The sequence below is a fragment of the Nilaparvata lugens genome, chromosome 7 (assembly GCF_014356525.2).
Source record: "Nilaparvata lugens isolate BPH chromosome 7, ASM1435652v1, whole genome shotgun sequence".
In the NCBI taxonomy this organism is placed as follows: domain Eukaryota; kingdom Metazoa; phylum Arthropoda; class Insecta; order Hemiptera; family Delphacidae; genus Nilaparvata; species Nilaparvata lugens.
In genome coordinates, this window is record NC_052510.1 from 16,056,634 (window position 1) to 16,074,333 (window position 17,700).

Genomic DNA, 17,700 nt, shown 5'->3' on the forward strand with positions numbered 1-17,700 from the left:
GAGGGTTGTTCCTCATCAGAAGATTCACTAGCCTCCGACGACGAAGAGGTCTCATCCTTTGAGGCGATGCTGCTTTGCCTCTCTGATGGGTCAGTTGTCGAACTACTCTCGTCGGGTGTATGGGGGGTTTGCTCTTCATCAGAGGATTCACCGATCTCTGACGATGAGGAAGTCATGTTCTTTACGGCGGCTCTATTTTGCCTCTCCGGTGAATCGGTTGTTGCGACAACCTGTTCGCAATTAGCAGCGCAAGCTCCTGCAGAGGATAGATCCTGTTCAGATGGCCGCCTGGCTAAGGGAAGCTCTCCCGAGGTATCACCTGTGCTGCTGGTGCCTGTCGTACGGCTGGAATCGGGTCCCACATCCGGTAGGAGGCAACTACCCGAAGCAACCTCCCTCCGATCTTCTGCCTCCGACTGCTTCTTCTGCTCTTTGCACCAATACCTTTTCTTTTCTTGAATAACTTTTTACTTTTCGTCATTACGACTAAGTAATCATAAAATTCACTTCAAAAAATTGACAAAAATCGCGATTCGATCAAACAATATTATCACACTAGAACTGGGGTTTTGCTTATGTTTTGAATCCACTGGATAAAGCAATAGAAAACATGATATCAGCTAATATATCCAAGTACTTACTGCATGAAAATGAAATATTTTTTATAAAATTATTGAGAAAAATTATTACAAATAATATTGCAAACACAAAATGCACAAATCTGGCAAATTTGGCCGGTTGCAGATGTTATCAAAAAACATTTTTTTTTAGTGAAAAAATTGTTTTCCTGCATAAGGTTGGTAGTGTCGTGTACACGAACATTCAAAGTAACTAAAAACAGAAAAACCTGGAAATTGATTTTTTTCATGTCAACCATGGTACAGGGTTGGTACAAGTGACTTATCTGAACCACCACCCCAGTCAATGTATTTTGGCAGAAAATAAAAATTTACATTTTTTATTTATTTGATCAGACCAGTCAAGATTCTTGTTCATAATAATTCCAAGGGTTTTAATTGAATTACAGTAAGCTCTTTTAATACCATCAACATCTATCTTGTTAATTGAGTCAAGATCGATGTTGTTTCCTAATCTTGAATATCCAATTATTCGCTGGGCCCAATTGACTGTCCGTAGACAGTTGAATTTCGGGCCAATTGTCGGGACAGTTGGCAAGACAATATTGGCCTGAAGTGTTTATACGAAGACAATAATTTCATGCCAGTCAGTTGCCTTATGACAATTTCTCGCCAATTGGCATCTTATAAACTAGGCTTAAGTATGGAAACTTGAAAATTTTCAATAAGTGGAAACACTAAACGGTGACGGATTTTGGCGACTGTCACGAATATGATTGGTCCACTCTGATGGCAAGTCAGCCCAAAAGTTGGATTTTATGCGGCCCATGTTGCGATCGCATTCAGTATATGAATGTCCTCTTATTGGGTATGTAAACTGCACACTTTTAAATCTGTTCTGAACATAAACTTTATATAGTGAAGGAAGCTAATCAAGTTCAGAGCTGTACCATGGATACCAAAGAAATTCAGTTTCTCAATTAGTATTGCCGTGCTACCAATTTTTCCTTAAATCGGTTGGAATAGCATTTAACACCTATTAACCTAAGGATAGTTGTCGGCTCCAATGTAATAGATTCTTGATAAATTATGAATGGATCTATCGCCTATGAATGAGAAATCCAGTTTTCAGAGCAAATGAACTTATAATCTTCAGATGAATTTATACAAATACACAAAGAACTAGAGAAGAAAGAAGCCACTGGAATAAACTACAAGTCAGAACAAAGCCTGGTTCAGTGTCGATTTTACAGACACGTCACCAAAAAAATTATAACTTACAAGTTTAGAATTCACATTCTACATCTGTTCTCAATAAAACTTTATTTTGAAACTGTTATTTTAAACTTTCATATATATTCTCTATTTAAATAAACTATTTATTCTATTAATTCTGCTAACCAAGCCTGGGTGACACCATGGAACAATGCAACAATCATTTACGATAAAAAAAATTCTCTGTCGAAAAGTTTGTCCGTCTATTGATGACTCTGATATATACTATAAAGTTTCATAGATCTCGAATTGAAGATTCGATTCCAATGTGAGAAAAAAATGTAATATTACAAATACCCCCCTCTTGACATAAAAAATTTTACTGTTTGAAAATTTAAAGAAAAAAATTACATTGACCCTAATGAAAATTGTTGAAATTTAAATTCGAGAACAGTAACAATTTTTTCTAGAAAAACATTACATGTCATCCAATAATATTGAAAATTATTATAAAAATTCATCAATAGCGTTTGTTATATGTTTCCAAACAATATTTCAAAATATAGAATATCAATATTACTTTTGATTTAGCTTATAATTTAAAGGAAAATATCTCAACAGAAAGTTTAATATGTAAAGAATAGTTTTTTGAAATTGCACATAAATTTAATAGATAGAAAAATTCAATTTTTTTTTATTGCAAAAAAAATTAGTATGTTGAATGAAAAAAATTTATTATTATTATTTATAATATATTTTTTTTTAATGAATTGATGAATTGTTACATTTAATTTTCACATAAAATTTCAATAAATCAAAAAATGTTTATTTCTTTCACTATTGATGCGGTTGATTTTATTGATGCACATTTTGGAAAACAGTCCGTTAAGGCACTCAGTATGATTTTCAGTTAAGTGTGACTCCAATGTGATGACGTTAGTGTTGGGCTGATCTGGATGCACATAGTGTTGGGCTGATACTTGTAGTCGACTGATGCATATCAAACTTGATACAGGTGACATCTCAGTTAGCATTGCCTCATGCTTGTAGTAGACGGCTGCATACCAAACTTGATACAGGTGACATCTCAGTTAGCATTGCTTCATGCTTGTAGTAGACAGCTGCATTCCAAATTCAATACAGAGTCACGTAAATTTGTATTATATTTGTAATTATACAATGTACATTTCAGGCTTGAAATGACAATGTAATTCGTTTTTTGGAAAAGAGATAGACGCTGCATACAGGATTAATTTAGGTGAGGATTAATTTAGGTAAGGTTTGGTTTTTTGATATTTTCAGCTTTCAAGGTTTAGAGTTCTGCATACAGGAATAATTTAGGAGAGGATTTTTTGAATCAATTCTTTCATGATACTGTGACTGTTCTTCTGAATTCAAAGTTGCGAATGTGAACATGGATGACAATTACCTCCAGGTAATGCAGTAGTGTTGAAGTTTGAGATACAAAGTCAGCAATAAGCATTGGCATTGCTATTGGCGTATGCTTTGGTGTCGGCTTTGGCATCGGCGTTGATATTGGCATTGGCGCAGGCATTGGCATTGGCGCAGGCATCGGCGTAGGTATTGGCATTGGCGCAGGCATCGGCGTTGATTTTGGCATTGGCGCAGTTATTGGTGTAGATATTGGCTTAGTTATTGGTGTAGATATTGGCGTAGTTATTAGTGTAGTTATTGGTGTTGACATTGGCATAGTTATTGGCGTTGGCATCAGCATTGGCGCAGATTTTGGCATCAGCATTGGCGCAGGCATTGGCATCGGCGCAGGCATCAGCGTAGATATTGGCGTTGGCATCAGCACAGGCATCGGCGTAGATTTTGGCGTAGTTATTGGTGTAGGCCGCAGCGTAGATGAGTCACACTAGTTCGAAAATCACCCAAATGTTCTTAACACTCTTCATGGCGTTCACTTGTTGATTTCGAGATTCACATGATAACTATTTCAATGTTAATGTCTGTGCTGTACCTGTTATCTTAAAATGCTTATAAACTAAAAAGAAAAACTTGATTAGGCTATCAATACAATCTAATACACATGAAAATTATTTTTAAGTATATAATCAATATAAAATTGAAATTTGTTAACATCTTATTATACAGTCAGCAATACATAAATTGTGAAATATGGAGATTTCAATATAAAAAATATAATTTCATTTCCATTTATCCATTGTTCAAAATAGAAATAGAATTTCATAACACCCTGTATCATTATCAAAATTGTAAAAAAAAACATCAGATCATCACAACAAAATTAATTTCAATATATATATTTCAATAATTTCAGACAATTGATCTTCTATTCACAATCATTTCATAATATATCTGCATTTCATTATCATTTAATATAACATTTCATTTATAGCAAGTTCATTTCACATTTATGATTTATCATTCAGGGTTTCAAAATTATTTAGTTTAATTTTGTTCAAAAATTGTATAAAAAGCAAATTATTTAATATTGTTAATCATCGTTTGTTGGATACTATAGTTTATTTCGACTTTTCAATGTTCTAAACACAAACTACATTTCATGACAAAACTTTACTATCAAACATTAAACAAGAAACCATTCAAAACATCAATAATATTTTGCTTCAAAGGCAATCAATATTCATAATTAATCATCATTTTGCATCTATGGCAATCAACATTATTAATCATTATTTTGCATCTATGGCAATCAACATAAGTAATCAACACAAAAAATATTATCTCATTACTGCCTCTCTAAGTCATAACCTCTGTTATTCCTTCTTTAGGCAATAATGGGTTTCCATCTCAAAAAACAATCACATACCAGCAAAATTCTAATCAACAAACCCCACTAAAAATTCTACATACACTCCAGCATCCATTTCAAACGATAATCAATCATATCAAAATTTATAGAACAAACAGTTTTAAAATTTAAAAAAAAAAATCAATTACAAAACACTTTAGAAAAATTTTAGCCTTTAACTCATTTCAATTGATAATATAACACAACGTTTTTATTCAATGAAAACAATATTATTCAAGTTAACTTTCATTAATACATCACATATATATGGCTACAGAATTCATTAATACTTTCAAATTTTGACGTTTATTTATTATAACCAAATAATTTATAATTTAAAGACTGTATAATAAGTACAAACATTTCAAGATTATAATACAAAGATGATCAAGATGAATAATGGGTAAATAAGTTCCCTAAAAAATACAAAAAAGAGAAAAAGAAAACTGGGTAAATAAATTCCCTAAAACAATACAAAGAAGAGAAAGATTAATTAGAGCCTATCCTACATGTCAGTACTGAACTTTCATGAGGAAGTATATTTAATAAAATATACTACTATGGAATTTTGTAAATTCCAAGTATGACTCTAATTTGTTATAATTGTGAGCTATCACTCCCACAAAAACAACTGGTGAAGGAAAAAAATATGTTGACTATTGTGACTGGGTGGAAAGTTCCTAGATGTCTGTAAGGCAATGTGATAGCAGACTCTAGTATCGGACCACAAAAACAAAAGTATGCAAAAGGTTTTACAAACATTTGATGTTGCAGTCTTAAGGTTTTTATATCGCAAACAAGTAGGTCAGATAATCGAGTCCAGCCATATGTGGTTCACGCCCACACCTCTAAAAGAATCACACCTACTTGTCTACCAAAAATCCAAAGTATTGGACAGCAAAGAAAAAATAAAATGCAAAATGGGTTAAAAGCCCAGAAGAAAACTAAAACCTAATTACATATGGCTTATGGCACGATATGCAATGAAAGATGAGAACATGGGACAAAATTTGCTCTGAAAAACCTAATTACCTAATATGATACCTAAAAAAAAATAGACATGATTAAAATATGTAATACATGATGAAAAAATATACCGCAAGCAAACAATTATTTACACAACAATGGATAGATTTTAGAAAAGTGAAGTTCCATCAACAATTTAAAGATTAGGAAAATAAGCTACTATTTCAACTTCTAATATTATTTCAGAAGAATACAAATTTAAATGACTATGGACAAGATTGGTTAAGATATGCATCATAGAAGAAATTTACTGAATATCACACAAAGACAGGAAAGAATCGAAAATTGAAAAGATTAAGGGCCAAGAAAAATAGGCTACAGGAAAGAAAAAAGACACAATTATGGACTCTTACCATACACTGTGTAGCGATTATGCTATTCTGAATCCCGGCATAACACAGGATTCCTAATCATTGTGTGTTGGGGATTACCCTTTCATCATGTGATTCACTGTCATCATCTTGTAAGTAAGCAACTTGAAACAACCTTTGAATACTAATACATCAATGGAAACTTTGTGCTTTGTTTTCTTCAAGAACATGATTTTATTCATGGGTTCATTTGTTTCAACAAAGCCGTTTTGCCTACAAAAGTTAGTCATGTTCACTTGAGAATGCATAGCATACACCTTTTCAATTCTCAGTTGAAAGTTGAACTCATCAACTTGACTCAAAGCAACATTCATTTTGTTTACATTGTTCCTAACCTCTACAGAAACCTGTCTCATGTAATCATTCACTTTGTTTATAGTTTTCCTAACCTTCAATGTAGCAATATTACTTTCATGATAGTTGACTTTCAGTGAAGACAACTTCCTACCTACTTCTTTACTCAATTCTACTATCTCATTAGGGTTGACTTTTTCAACAACAGTAACTAGGCCTACATCATCTGAAACTTGAATGAGTTGATCTTGTAACTTAACACTACTATTATCATGCTTCAATTTGTTTTCATCTTCATGATTATCTTTCAATGTTTCATGTGCATTTTTCAATAGAAGGTTTATACTAACCTGCTCTAGTCTAATGCTAGCAAATTCTTGCTTCATCTCATCAAACCTAGCATTTTGCTCATCAAATCTAGCATTTTGCTCATCAAACTTTTGTGTTAAGAACTCTATAAGATTTATATCATTTTTAGCTCCTACCATACTTGTTTCATTTGATATTTCTACTACTTTCTCATGACTTGTTACATTTGAACCGTTTTCACTTACAGTTACACTATCGTTTGAGTCATTGTTTAAGGTTAGGTCTAAATCTTGTGATTCTTCATCTAAGTTTTGAATGTTTTCACTGGATAAAACTTCATTATTTTTATTGTCCTCCATCTTGCTACTGCGTAAAAAATATTTACTCATTAGAACCTGAACTTTCTCGAACCGATTTCCCACTCAGCAGCATCTCCCATTCACAATCTATCAAGATATCTATCCTACCAATAATTTTTTATAACCAGGGATATATTTTGTAGTTTGAGTCCCACACCAGGGCGTACCATTTGGGACATATTTATTTTGTAATTCGGTCCCACCACAGGGGTAACATTTGCCGTGCTACCAATTTTTCCTTAAATCGGTTGGAATAGCATTTAACACCTATTAACCTAAGGATAGTTGTCGGCTCCAATGTAATAGATTCTTGATAAATTATGAATGGATCTATCGCCTATGAATGAGAAATCCAGTTTTCAGAGCAAATGAACTTATAATCTTCAGATGAATTTATACAAATACACAAAGAACTATATCTTATAAGCCTAATTATTTAGAGTTACTACGAACTAAAATACTTATCTAGTTTACAGTTGAAAAACAGTGGCTATTGGCTTGAATACACAAATAGCAATATACGAACAAAATAGAACACTATAAATAGTTTAAAACTCAATTTAAAACATTAATAAACGAAAATGATTCAGAGCAAAATTTTACAACAACACATAGCCAGCCATTTTTCTAGAGAAGAAAGAAGCCACCAGAATAAACTACAAGTCAGAACAAAGCCTGGTTCGGTGTCGATTTTACAGACACGTCACCAAAAAATTATAACTTACAAGTTTAGAATTCACATTCTACATCTGTTCTCAATAAAACTTTATTTTGAAACTGTTATTTTAAACTTTCATATATATTCTCTATTTAAATAAACTATTTATCTATTAATTCTGCTAACCAAGCCTCGGTGACACCATGGAACAATGCAACAATCATTTACGATAAAAAAAATTCTCCGTCGAAAAGTTTGTCCGTCTATTGATGACTCTGATATATACTATAAAGTTTCATAGATCTCGAATTGAAGATTCGATTCCAATGTGAGAAAAAAATGTAATATTACAGTATTTTGTGACTGACACAATCAAATGCCCGACTCAAGTCACAAAAGGTATCCAAGGCAAAAACCCCTCTTCTCAAATTCATGAAGTATGTCCGTGACAAGAGCAGATGGAATATTGGGAGCCTGTGAAGATGCCCTTGTTCTCAAGAAAAGAACTCAGCTGCTCCGAAATAATACACTCAAAAACTTTAGCCAAGACAGGGATGAGTGATATGGGCCGGTAGTCTGCTGGATCCTCTCTGTTTCCCTTCTTGAAAATTGGACACACTCGGGCAATCTTGAAAAAATCTGGAAATATTCCATCCCTGAAGGTGGCATTAATGCACACCGACAAAGGCTTAGCAACCCACTTGCTAAGAGGTGACTCTGTTCAGTGGTTGAACAAGAGCAAGCTTCCAATTTTCAGGAAATTCATTGTTTTCAAGGGACTTGTTGAAAATGGGAGGCTTGACCCAATCATGGGAGGTTTGACCCAGGGCGATAATTATTCACATTATTTGAGAGAACAGAAGGATTTCTTGTATAAATCAAAGCAATAATATATTTTTAATACTTGAGACTATTGTATATGGTATAAAATGTATTTAACCCTTTCAAACCTGAAAGTTTCCAAGTGAAAATAAAAAATATTCAATGGCAGCTCTAAATACTAGATTTTTTCTTGATGTTTCTATATTTTTTTCGTTTTTTTTTATCTTTAGTGGTTTTTGAGTAAATTAATGAGCACAATTGTAGCCATTGGGATCGGATTGTTGTCAAGTATCAAGATCAGTAAATGCATGAGATAATAGTCTGTAGAACAATTTCAAAGTCAAAGATAAGTGAAGAATGCAACTTGAAAATAATATTAATAAATTTTATAGAATGTATTTTAATATTTCAGAGGATGACTCCCCTTTTATTGGTTAGTCTGGAATTTGAGTTGATTTTTTTCTGATGGCACCATATTTCAAAACTTGTTTCTAGTTTCGAACACACAAAAACTACACTATAGCTGATGTTCTCTTCAACTAAAAATCACTCAAGTCTCATGTTTCACCAATTCTCAATTTCTAAGCATAAAGTGCTTTGCTCATTGTCAAAATATATACATTTTTGAAGATCTTGTGGTCAGATTATTTTGAGTAAAAGAATGTTCATATTATGATATGTAACTAATACAATGAATAAATAAATAAAGAACAAAATAGAAAATAATTAAGTTATTGAAATGATGGTGAATGAATGGGTGTATTTTCTATTTTTTCTTGTGGAAAAAAAGGAAACACTTTTTCTTGGATGAGGAGCACAAGTGCACAGCGCTTTGGAAGGCCATCTTCATGGTCTGGCAAATGTTCAATTGAATCAAATTGAACTCCTCTAGAGGGCCTTGCTTCTCCTTTTCTTCTCTGATTCACAGGTGTGTCTGGTGGAAGATCAGATCCTGGACGTCCACGTTTTCTTTGTTGCACAGGCTTCTTACTGTAAATCAGTCCATCAGCAAGCAGCTGTCTGAAGTTCATCAAGTCCATTATTTTATTCTTTTTGATGCCTACACAAGTTGCATCCTTTCGATATTCAATCCAACTCTGTGTTACACAGAAATCAATTGCATGATAGATCATTCTCACCGTCCACTTCCTGGAGCGAATACGAATCCTGTAGTAGCTCATGAGCTGGTCAAATAGATCAACTCCTCCCATTGCTTGATTATACAATTTTACAATTTCAGGTCGGTTAACACTTACATATTTTTTGTTCTTCTTGTCCCAACGAGAAACTTCATCTTCTTCTCCTTTTCCAACAAAATTGGAACACATATTTACCACCCTATTGTCCACCCACTTTACTAGAATGACATCGTCACCACTAATAACTTCCTCACTGTAACCTCGTGGCTGCTTCAACATCTCTTTGTCACTGCTGAATTGTATGTTCTTTCCAAACCGATTGATCCTGGCCGTTCCTGCAGCTTGAATATTTTTCAACTTCAATGCTTGAAATAAATGATATGATGAAAAAAAATTGTCAAAGTATAATTTATGACCAACTTGAATCTTGATACTACAGATGGGCCAATACCAAATCTCTTTGTCACATCCAATGAAAATTCGGTTGTTGCACCTTGATATATGATAAAATCATAGACAAGTCCTGACTTCCCACATAGCATGAACATTTTTATACCCCAAGGACTAGGCTTCCCCTTGATGTATTGTTTCACATCCAACTTCCCTGTAAAAGGTATAATAGCCTCATCTACACATAGATTTTCCTCTGTAGTCAATTCAATACATCTTTTTCTGATCTGATTATAAAGAGGTCTAACTTTATAAAATCTGTCTTTATTTTCTTTTGGTATACTCAGGTTGTCTACTAAATTTAGGCAGGTTCTCAACTCAAAGAATCTATCCCTAGTCATATTCTCAGTGAAAGCACTAACTCCTAACAACTTATCCCAGTACATACGAGCCCTTGGAAAATTCAAAATACCTGATAAAATATGTAGTCCGAATAAAACTTCAATTTCATTCTTGTTGGTTGGCTTGAATCTACTTCTATTACACTGAGTAGCATACAAATTTGTATTTTCTACAATAATATTGATTAGTTCATCACTTATGTAATTTCTGAAATAAGCAATTGGTTCCAGAACATCATCAAGATTATTATCATCAATAGGGATAAAATCTTCCTTGGTTGTAAGTATTTGTTTCCTTCTCCAACGAATACAATTTTTGTCAGCGAGTTGTACATCATGGAAAATATTATGTCCTTGATCGTCATTATTTGTTCCTTGTGAATTCACATGAGCATCCCCATTTCTACTGTGCGTCCTATCATTGCTATGAGAGTTTTCATCTATTGATGTTGATTGTGTTTGATTCTGTAAATCCAGGTGAACAGCACTGTCATTCAAGTCATCATCTTCATCATTAGGGTAGAATACAGTTTCATTTTGGGCTTACCTTTTCAGCTCCTACTCGCACAGTTTTTCTAGATTCATTGGTAACAGACAATGAAAAGCTATTCCCTAGGCATTCTTCTTAATCAGACAGTTCAATTTCCGAGATATTCCCATCAATTAATAAAGCTAAAAGTTCCTCTTCATTGAAATCACCAATTGAATGATCCATCTTAGCAAAAATAAATGCATAAAATATCTAACTAGAGCATAAAAATGTATAAGAAACCTAGGTAGGCTACTGGATACACATAATACAACACTGAAAAATATAGGCCTATTACCCACTTGAACTCACACTGGAAGCTATAAAATGTACCAGAAAACATTAATTTGAAAATTCTAAAGCACTTAAATGATATTTTCAGTAAATAACTCAGCTTTAGTGAATAACTCAGCATAAAAGAAACCGGTGCGAAATAACCATGCTGAGCAAAACGTTTTATGCAGACATAACCTCAAAAGTCTTGCCTTGTCAATTCAGTCCCATTGGACACATTTGTGTACATAAAGTTTAGCATTGAATATCTCATGAATAAATAAAAATAAGCAATTTTAATTACTTCTAGATGATATTTAAACTTTATTTATTGATAAAAACACGAAGAAAATTGAAAAATAAGGTTTTTTACAAGCAATAAAAAATAAAAAAATGAAGCAAGTCAGTTGGCCACACTGAGACCTGTATCACTTTCATTTCTAAACATAGTAGTTCATATTTTCATCAACAGATAGTGTTCGAATGCTGGAATATTGCTAAAGGAAATGATCACAATTGTGTACATCAGCTTGAAGTTGAAAATTTGTGGTTTTGGATTGAAATAACAGCTGTGGAGTTTAATGAAATTAAAATTAACAAGCATTAGTCAAAAGTAATTTCTGAAAAAAATCAGTGCAAATACATTTTTGAAAAATCTAAATTGAAATAGATTTTTAAATATATTCTTTCTGAACCCTTCAGTGTTGATGGATTTGGAAGTTTTATCCAGTCTTGCATTTGAACAAAGCTCACATCTTCAACATTTGGAAAAACAAAATAATATGAATTTGCTCTGTAGCGCCGCATAAAACTAATTTGACACTCATCTTGATTCACTTCTAAAACTTTGCCTATGTAATGGAGAAGAGTGGTTTTTGTTACAAATCTTACAATAACAAAGTCTTCTTCATTGACTTTTGACTCTCCCCAGGTTTAAAAATTGAAATTTGGTTGCAATTTAACAGGTTCTTGAATTTGTTGCACTGCCACAGTTTCACTTTTTTCTGTTCTTTTTTCACCAATTTTCTACTAAAAATGTTGTTTGTAGCGATTCTCTTCATATGTCGTTCTTCATATTCAAGAGTGATTGTTTTTCCTTGACTGGAGTACTAGTGAGAATTACACTTTTCACTCACTGTCGATTTTTTTTTCGTTTCTGAGCTTTTGGGAATGGACGAATATGTTGTGGAGAGATGCCAGCACATTTTGGAACGCACAGGACTGTGGAAGATGTGCTTCTCTCTGGTGTCTGTCTAGAGGCTGAGGCAGATGGAGCTGGAGAGGACTGTCTTGTGTTTGCTGAAGTTGATGATTGACTTAGAACTGGAGTTGGACGGTCAGTAACAGAAGATGAGAGGAATTAACTTGAATCGAATATGTTTGAATCAAAAGGTCATATGCCAGTGCACCTGAATCCACTTGAAATGTTAGTAGGGGTAAATGCTCGTGGGAAGGCAGAACCAACTAGATTTGGAATTTTATAGATATCAATAGTTTTGGGATTGGTGGTCTTGAGACAATCTTCAGCAGCTCGATTGTAGGCAGTCTTGAAAGGACCAAAAACTGACCTCAAGGGGTTGCAACTTGTGGCTGGTGTGTGGAGGCAGTGAAGCAAGTGTTATCCCATTGTCCTTGCATTTTTGCAATCCAATGGGACTTATGTGAGACTCATGATCATCGAGAACCACCAGGACTGGATTTGTACGTGAGCATTTCACATTTTTTATGAAGTGATCCAGATAAGAATCGAACGAATCAGTAGTCATCCACCCAACAGCACAAAAGCCTGGAGGAGCTCCTTGGGTCATTCGGTCGTTTACACTTTTGCGTGAATAAACGAAGAAAGGAGGAACTGCATTGCCCACTGCACTCACTGCACAGCAGACAGTAATGAGTGTTTCTCGTTCAGCAGAAGTTACTTTTGATACTTGCTTCTGCCCTTTAGCAGCAATTATTTTTCCAGGCCGATGAACAGTAGTGAGTCCAGTCTCGTCAATATTGTACACTGAATCTGGATCAAACTTATGTTCCATATAGACACTCCTCAAGTTACTGAAAAATTCACTTACGGTGGTCTCATTAAATGCAGTCCCCCTTGCTAAACTAGTTGCTTGTGGATTTCTCAAAGACAACTCATTTTTTGCCCAATTCTCTGGAATTTTGTTGCCCCTGGACATTGCATATTCATTCGCAAATTTGCGCATTTCCTTCCAACCCAACCCATAGTTTAGCTTTGCAGATAAAATCAAATAGGTTTTCAAATCTTCCTCCTCTTCATCCGAAAATATCTGACTAGTATTGTAATTGGGAGTAAAAGTAGTCTCTATCCCTCAATCTTCTCACGATATCTGCCCAATGCTTTTCTGTCAATACCAAATTCTTCTGCTACAGACCTCAAACTTCTACCAGTTTCAATTAAAGTCTCGATTGCATTTTTCATTCTATCTGGATCTATTATCTTCTTTGGATTAGCCCCCTCCTTCCATTTGAAAGGCATTCTGAAAATAATCAAAGAGTTATTTGTACACTATTTTGCACAAATTATTATAGTTAAAATTTATCCTTTTCAGTTTGTCAAAAATTAAATTAAACTTGACATCACAATGTCCTACACTTGCCAAAGAGACCAATGAACTCTCTGTTGTCTTCCTAACCTTAAACTTGCATGCTTCACAGAAACACGAAACTTTGTCACCCAAATCTTGAATTTTTTAAAATTCATTTGTTGATATATTCGCGCATTTAATACGGAACTATTGAGCACAGAAACCCTCACAGTTAATGGATTTATCATTAGAAAACACTTTTTGGCAAAACCCGTATAGAGAATCATTCACAATCCTGTCCACAGCCATCTCGAAACATTGTTGCCACTCCGCTCTAACCTGAGGAATGATTTCAAATCAAACTTACATTTATTTCTATGATCAGATACTTAATCAAATTTCTATAATGTAAGGAATATTTCTGTAATGAAATCGGGGTGGTAACCAATTCAGCACAGAGTGCTGCAGAGTGGTGAGTGTCAAGCAAGTTGCAGCTGCACCCGTCGTTTTCATTCTACAAATAAACTTCAAGTCATTGTCTTACCAATTTCAAAGTTGAGCAATGAGTTCTAAATTGAATGAATTCGCGTACACTATGACTTCCTTCTTCACCCGAAAACGACTTCACGAGTGATTTTACTTCCAAATCCTTCCTTACAGATGAAGTGATTTGGCGACTGGTGTGGCTTCTTGACTCTTGTGATAGTAATTCTGACCTCAGCTGGTTTTTCTCCGCTTCGTTACGTTCATTCTGAGCTCTAAGTTTCGCTAACTGTCTCCTTGGATGCGTTTTCCGAGTCTCCCAAGCTTCCCGGATTTAGCACGTGTGACGGAGGTTTTGGAGGAGGGTTAACAACGTCATGCCCCATGACCATCGTGTCTGTAGAGCTCAATAGTTGGTATATCTTATGAACTATGCAAAATCGATACTTATCTTACTAATGAACGATAGAATTTGAAATAATATATATTGTACAATAGTAAATGAACAGTTTGTCACTATATACTCTTTATTTCGGTCTGAGGTGATAATTTTGAGACGCAATAATTATTCTAATAACCAGCAATTGATAACACGAGAAAAAAAATTACATGCGTAATTTTGAGATTTGATAATTTGAATTAAATTTCAAATTCTTCCGTTCGCATAACAAATTTCAAGAAAGCCCTCCATAAATTAGTTTTTCCATAAATTGATTTCTCCACAATTTAGTATTGGAAACAAAAATGACCCCATATTCAATAAATAAATTAATTAGAAAACAAAACAAACAAAATCAACTCTTCAATAATTCTAGGTCTTCAAAATTTTTGGTCATCATTCGTCCTACCACAAGATACGCCGATTTAGTTCAATTAAATCGTAATAACTTTAACATATTGTACTTAATTAATATTTTGTTACACTCAAACAATTCTTTAATTAATTTTGTATATGATGTATTTAATTTTGCGTATGCAGCCAACCAATAATAATTTTATTAATCATCAAGCTCTTCGAGTAGTGGACTAACAAGGCCAATTACTAGTAATGAAGCTTCCATCAACAAATCGTTATGTCCATACATTAGAAGCAGCTCCAATAAAAATCCACTATTGCACTAGCGTTAAAAAGTTACGTTTACTAATTTTATAATCATTGCTACCCGACAGTATTTTTTCAATCCACTGATAAATTATTTTACTGATTTCTACTGTATTCTATATTTGTCATTCTTGCAGCCAAATTCCACCGAACTGCCACCATTGTAATATATCGGGTAGATGTAGTATTAATAACTGCTTTTCTAAAGGGTAAACGTGGTTTAAATAATGCTATTTTTTACTCTATGAAAGTTTGTTTAATTAAAACATATTCTCTACGATTGATATATATGTTATACATGTATGTTATATATGTTATACATATACTTATATATATGTTACAGACGTTAAACGTCTGTCTCTACCTGGCTGTCTAGCCTAATACAAAAATTAAAGAAAATTAAACTCAATGCAATAAAAAAATCACCTATTGTTATGCTAGCAAAGTTCGATCGCCAATTATCATATGGGTAAGATTAATTTTGGTACTCACCCATAATGACGACGTTGAAGAAGTCCATCAACATGATGTTTTGGGTGATCCAAACTCCCGAAAATAGTTGGTGCCCCCGGACTCTAAGACACGCTCCGATCGTTTCAGCGGTTAAAAGAAGAGTGCCCGGAAAGAATGCATTTTTGTCTCCAGGTCCGACTCTTCCTAGGCCTACACGTGGAAACTAGATTACGGCAGGGGGGAAGAAGAGCCGGAAACTATTGATGGGACAAGTGGATGGACACTATCTTTCCCAGGCTGGGATGCTAGCTAAGTAGTTCCCAACCCTGAGAAAGATCCTCACCTCGTCCATTGGTTAAAAAAATGCAAGCGTTCCGTAGCCTGCTAGACAGCCAGCAAATAAAATATTACGTTCTAATTTTCACTACTTTTAATAACTACTTTCAATTTCTCCCATTACACTGGTATACAGGAGAAATTGATTGAATACTTTCCAATAGCCAACTTCAGAAAGAGGCCAAGGTTTCTTTGCAAACTCTGATGGAATGAATTTTTTCAGTGAAACAAGCCTGTCACTTAGGTTTTTTAAACTTGGCTATGAGGACATCTATATCGTAGTTTACCCAAGCCAAAAAAGTATAATTTATTCACAACTCCTAAACAAACTAGATGCATGTAGTCTAAGCTGAAACTCACTACTAAAAAATAAATGCAGTCATTCTATTCTATTCTATTCTATTCCACTGTTGCACCAATGTGATGTTCTTCTTGGCTCAAAGAGCAAAAACGTTCATGTGTCCAACTTGAACAATTTACATATGTAAAATAAATATTCATATTTGAATGAATTCAAAAAAAAAATAACTTTGATTAACTTAAATACTAAAATATAAACTTTGATTTGTGGTATAGATGTTTATATAATATCTTCCAGTCTGTTGACCGTTACTTTTGTGATTTTCCCACCTGGAAGAAAAGTAAATGATTGGAGGGAAATTATGAGACATGAAAATAAAATATAACTGCATAAATTATAAAAGCTGGCAGACTAAAGAAGAAATCTTTATGAAGATTGGCGGATGGCTGTAATCTGTCCTTGGAGATGGACTGAGACAATGAGAGTGTGCTTTACACTCTGTTACCAAGGCTAGGCGCACGCCAGTTAGTCAAGAAAAGACAAGACAAGATCAGACACAATACTTCACATAGTTGCTTATGATGCAGCACACACTGATAAGTCATTGCAATTTGACATGTCTTCATAAGCAACTATGTGAAATATTGTGACTGAACGTGTCTGATCATGTCTTGTCTTGTCTTGACTAACTGGTGTGTGCCTACCCTAACACTTTCTCCTTCCACTGTGCACCGAGTACAAGAGTAAAAACCTGTGTGTCCCTTGATTTTTAGAACAAAGGCTTTAGCTGGCATGTCACACACAAACCCAACATGATTTAGTTTGGAAAATAAATCATTAAAATAAACCCTATTTTCAAATAAAAATTCAACTGATCTACCAAGTTCCTCAAAACTCATTACTATCATTGGGCATAAAAAACGCTGGGTGATGTAGCTTTATCCATCCACACAAATGTCATAGCATTTCTGCCAAGTTGACAAATCGTGGGCATGCAAGGAAAATGTGAAAAGTCAAAAATTTTCAAACTGATTTTTTATAAAAAATGATTATAGCAATTTTTCACAACATAATTCCATAGGTACTGTAAAATTCCATACTGTAACAAACCTATCTAACGCTTAATGTAGTAAACTTTTCTAACGTGTATTAAATGTTATTCTCTCAACGTTTATCTGATTTATACATTTTTGACGTTTATTAAACGTTTTGTAAACATTTTTTGCTGTGTGGGCGAGTAGAAGTTCAATAAGATCCTTCTATTTTGATGACTTTAATTGACTGTAATTGATGTTTAACAGTATATATTGAATAA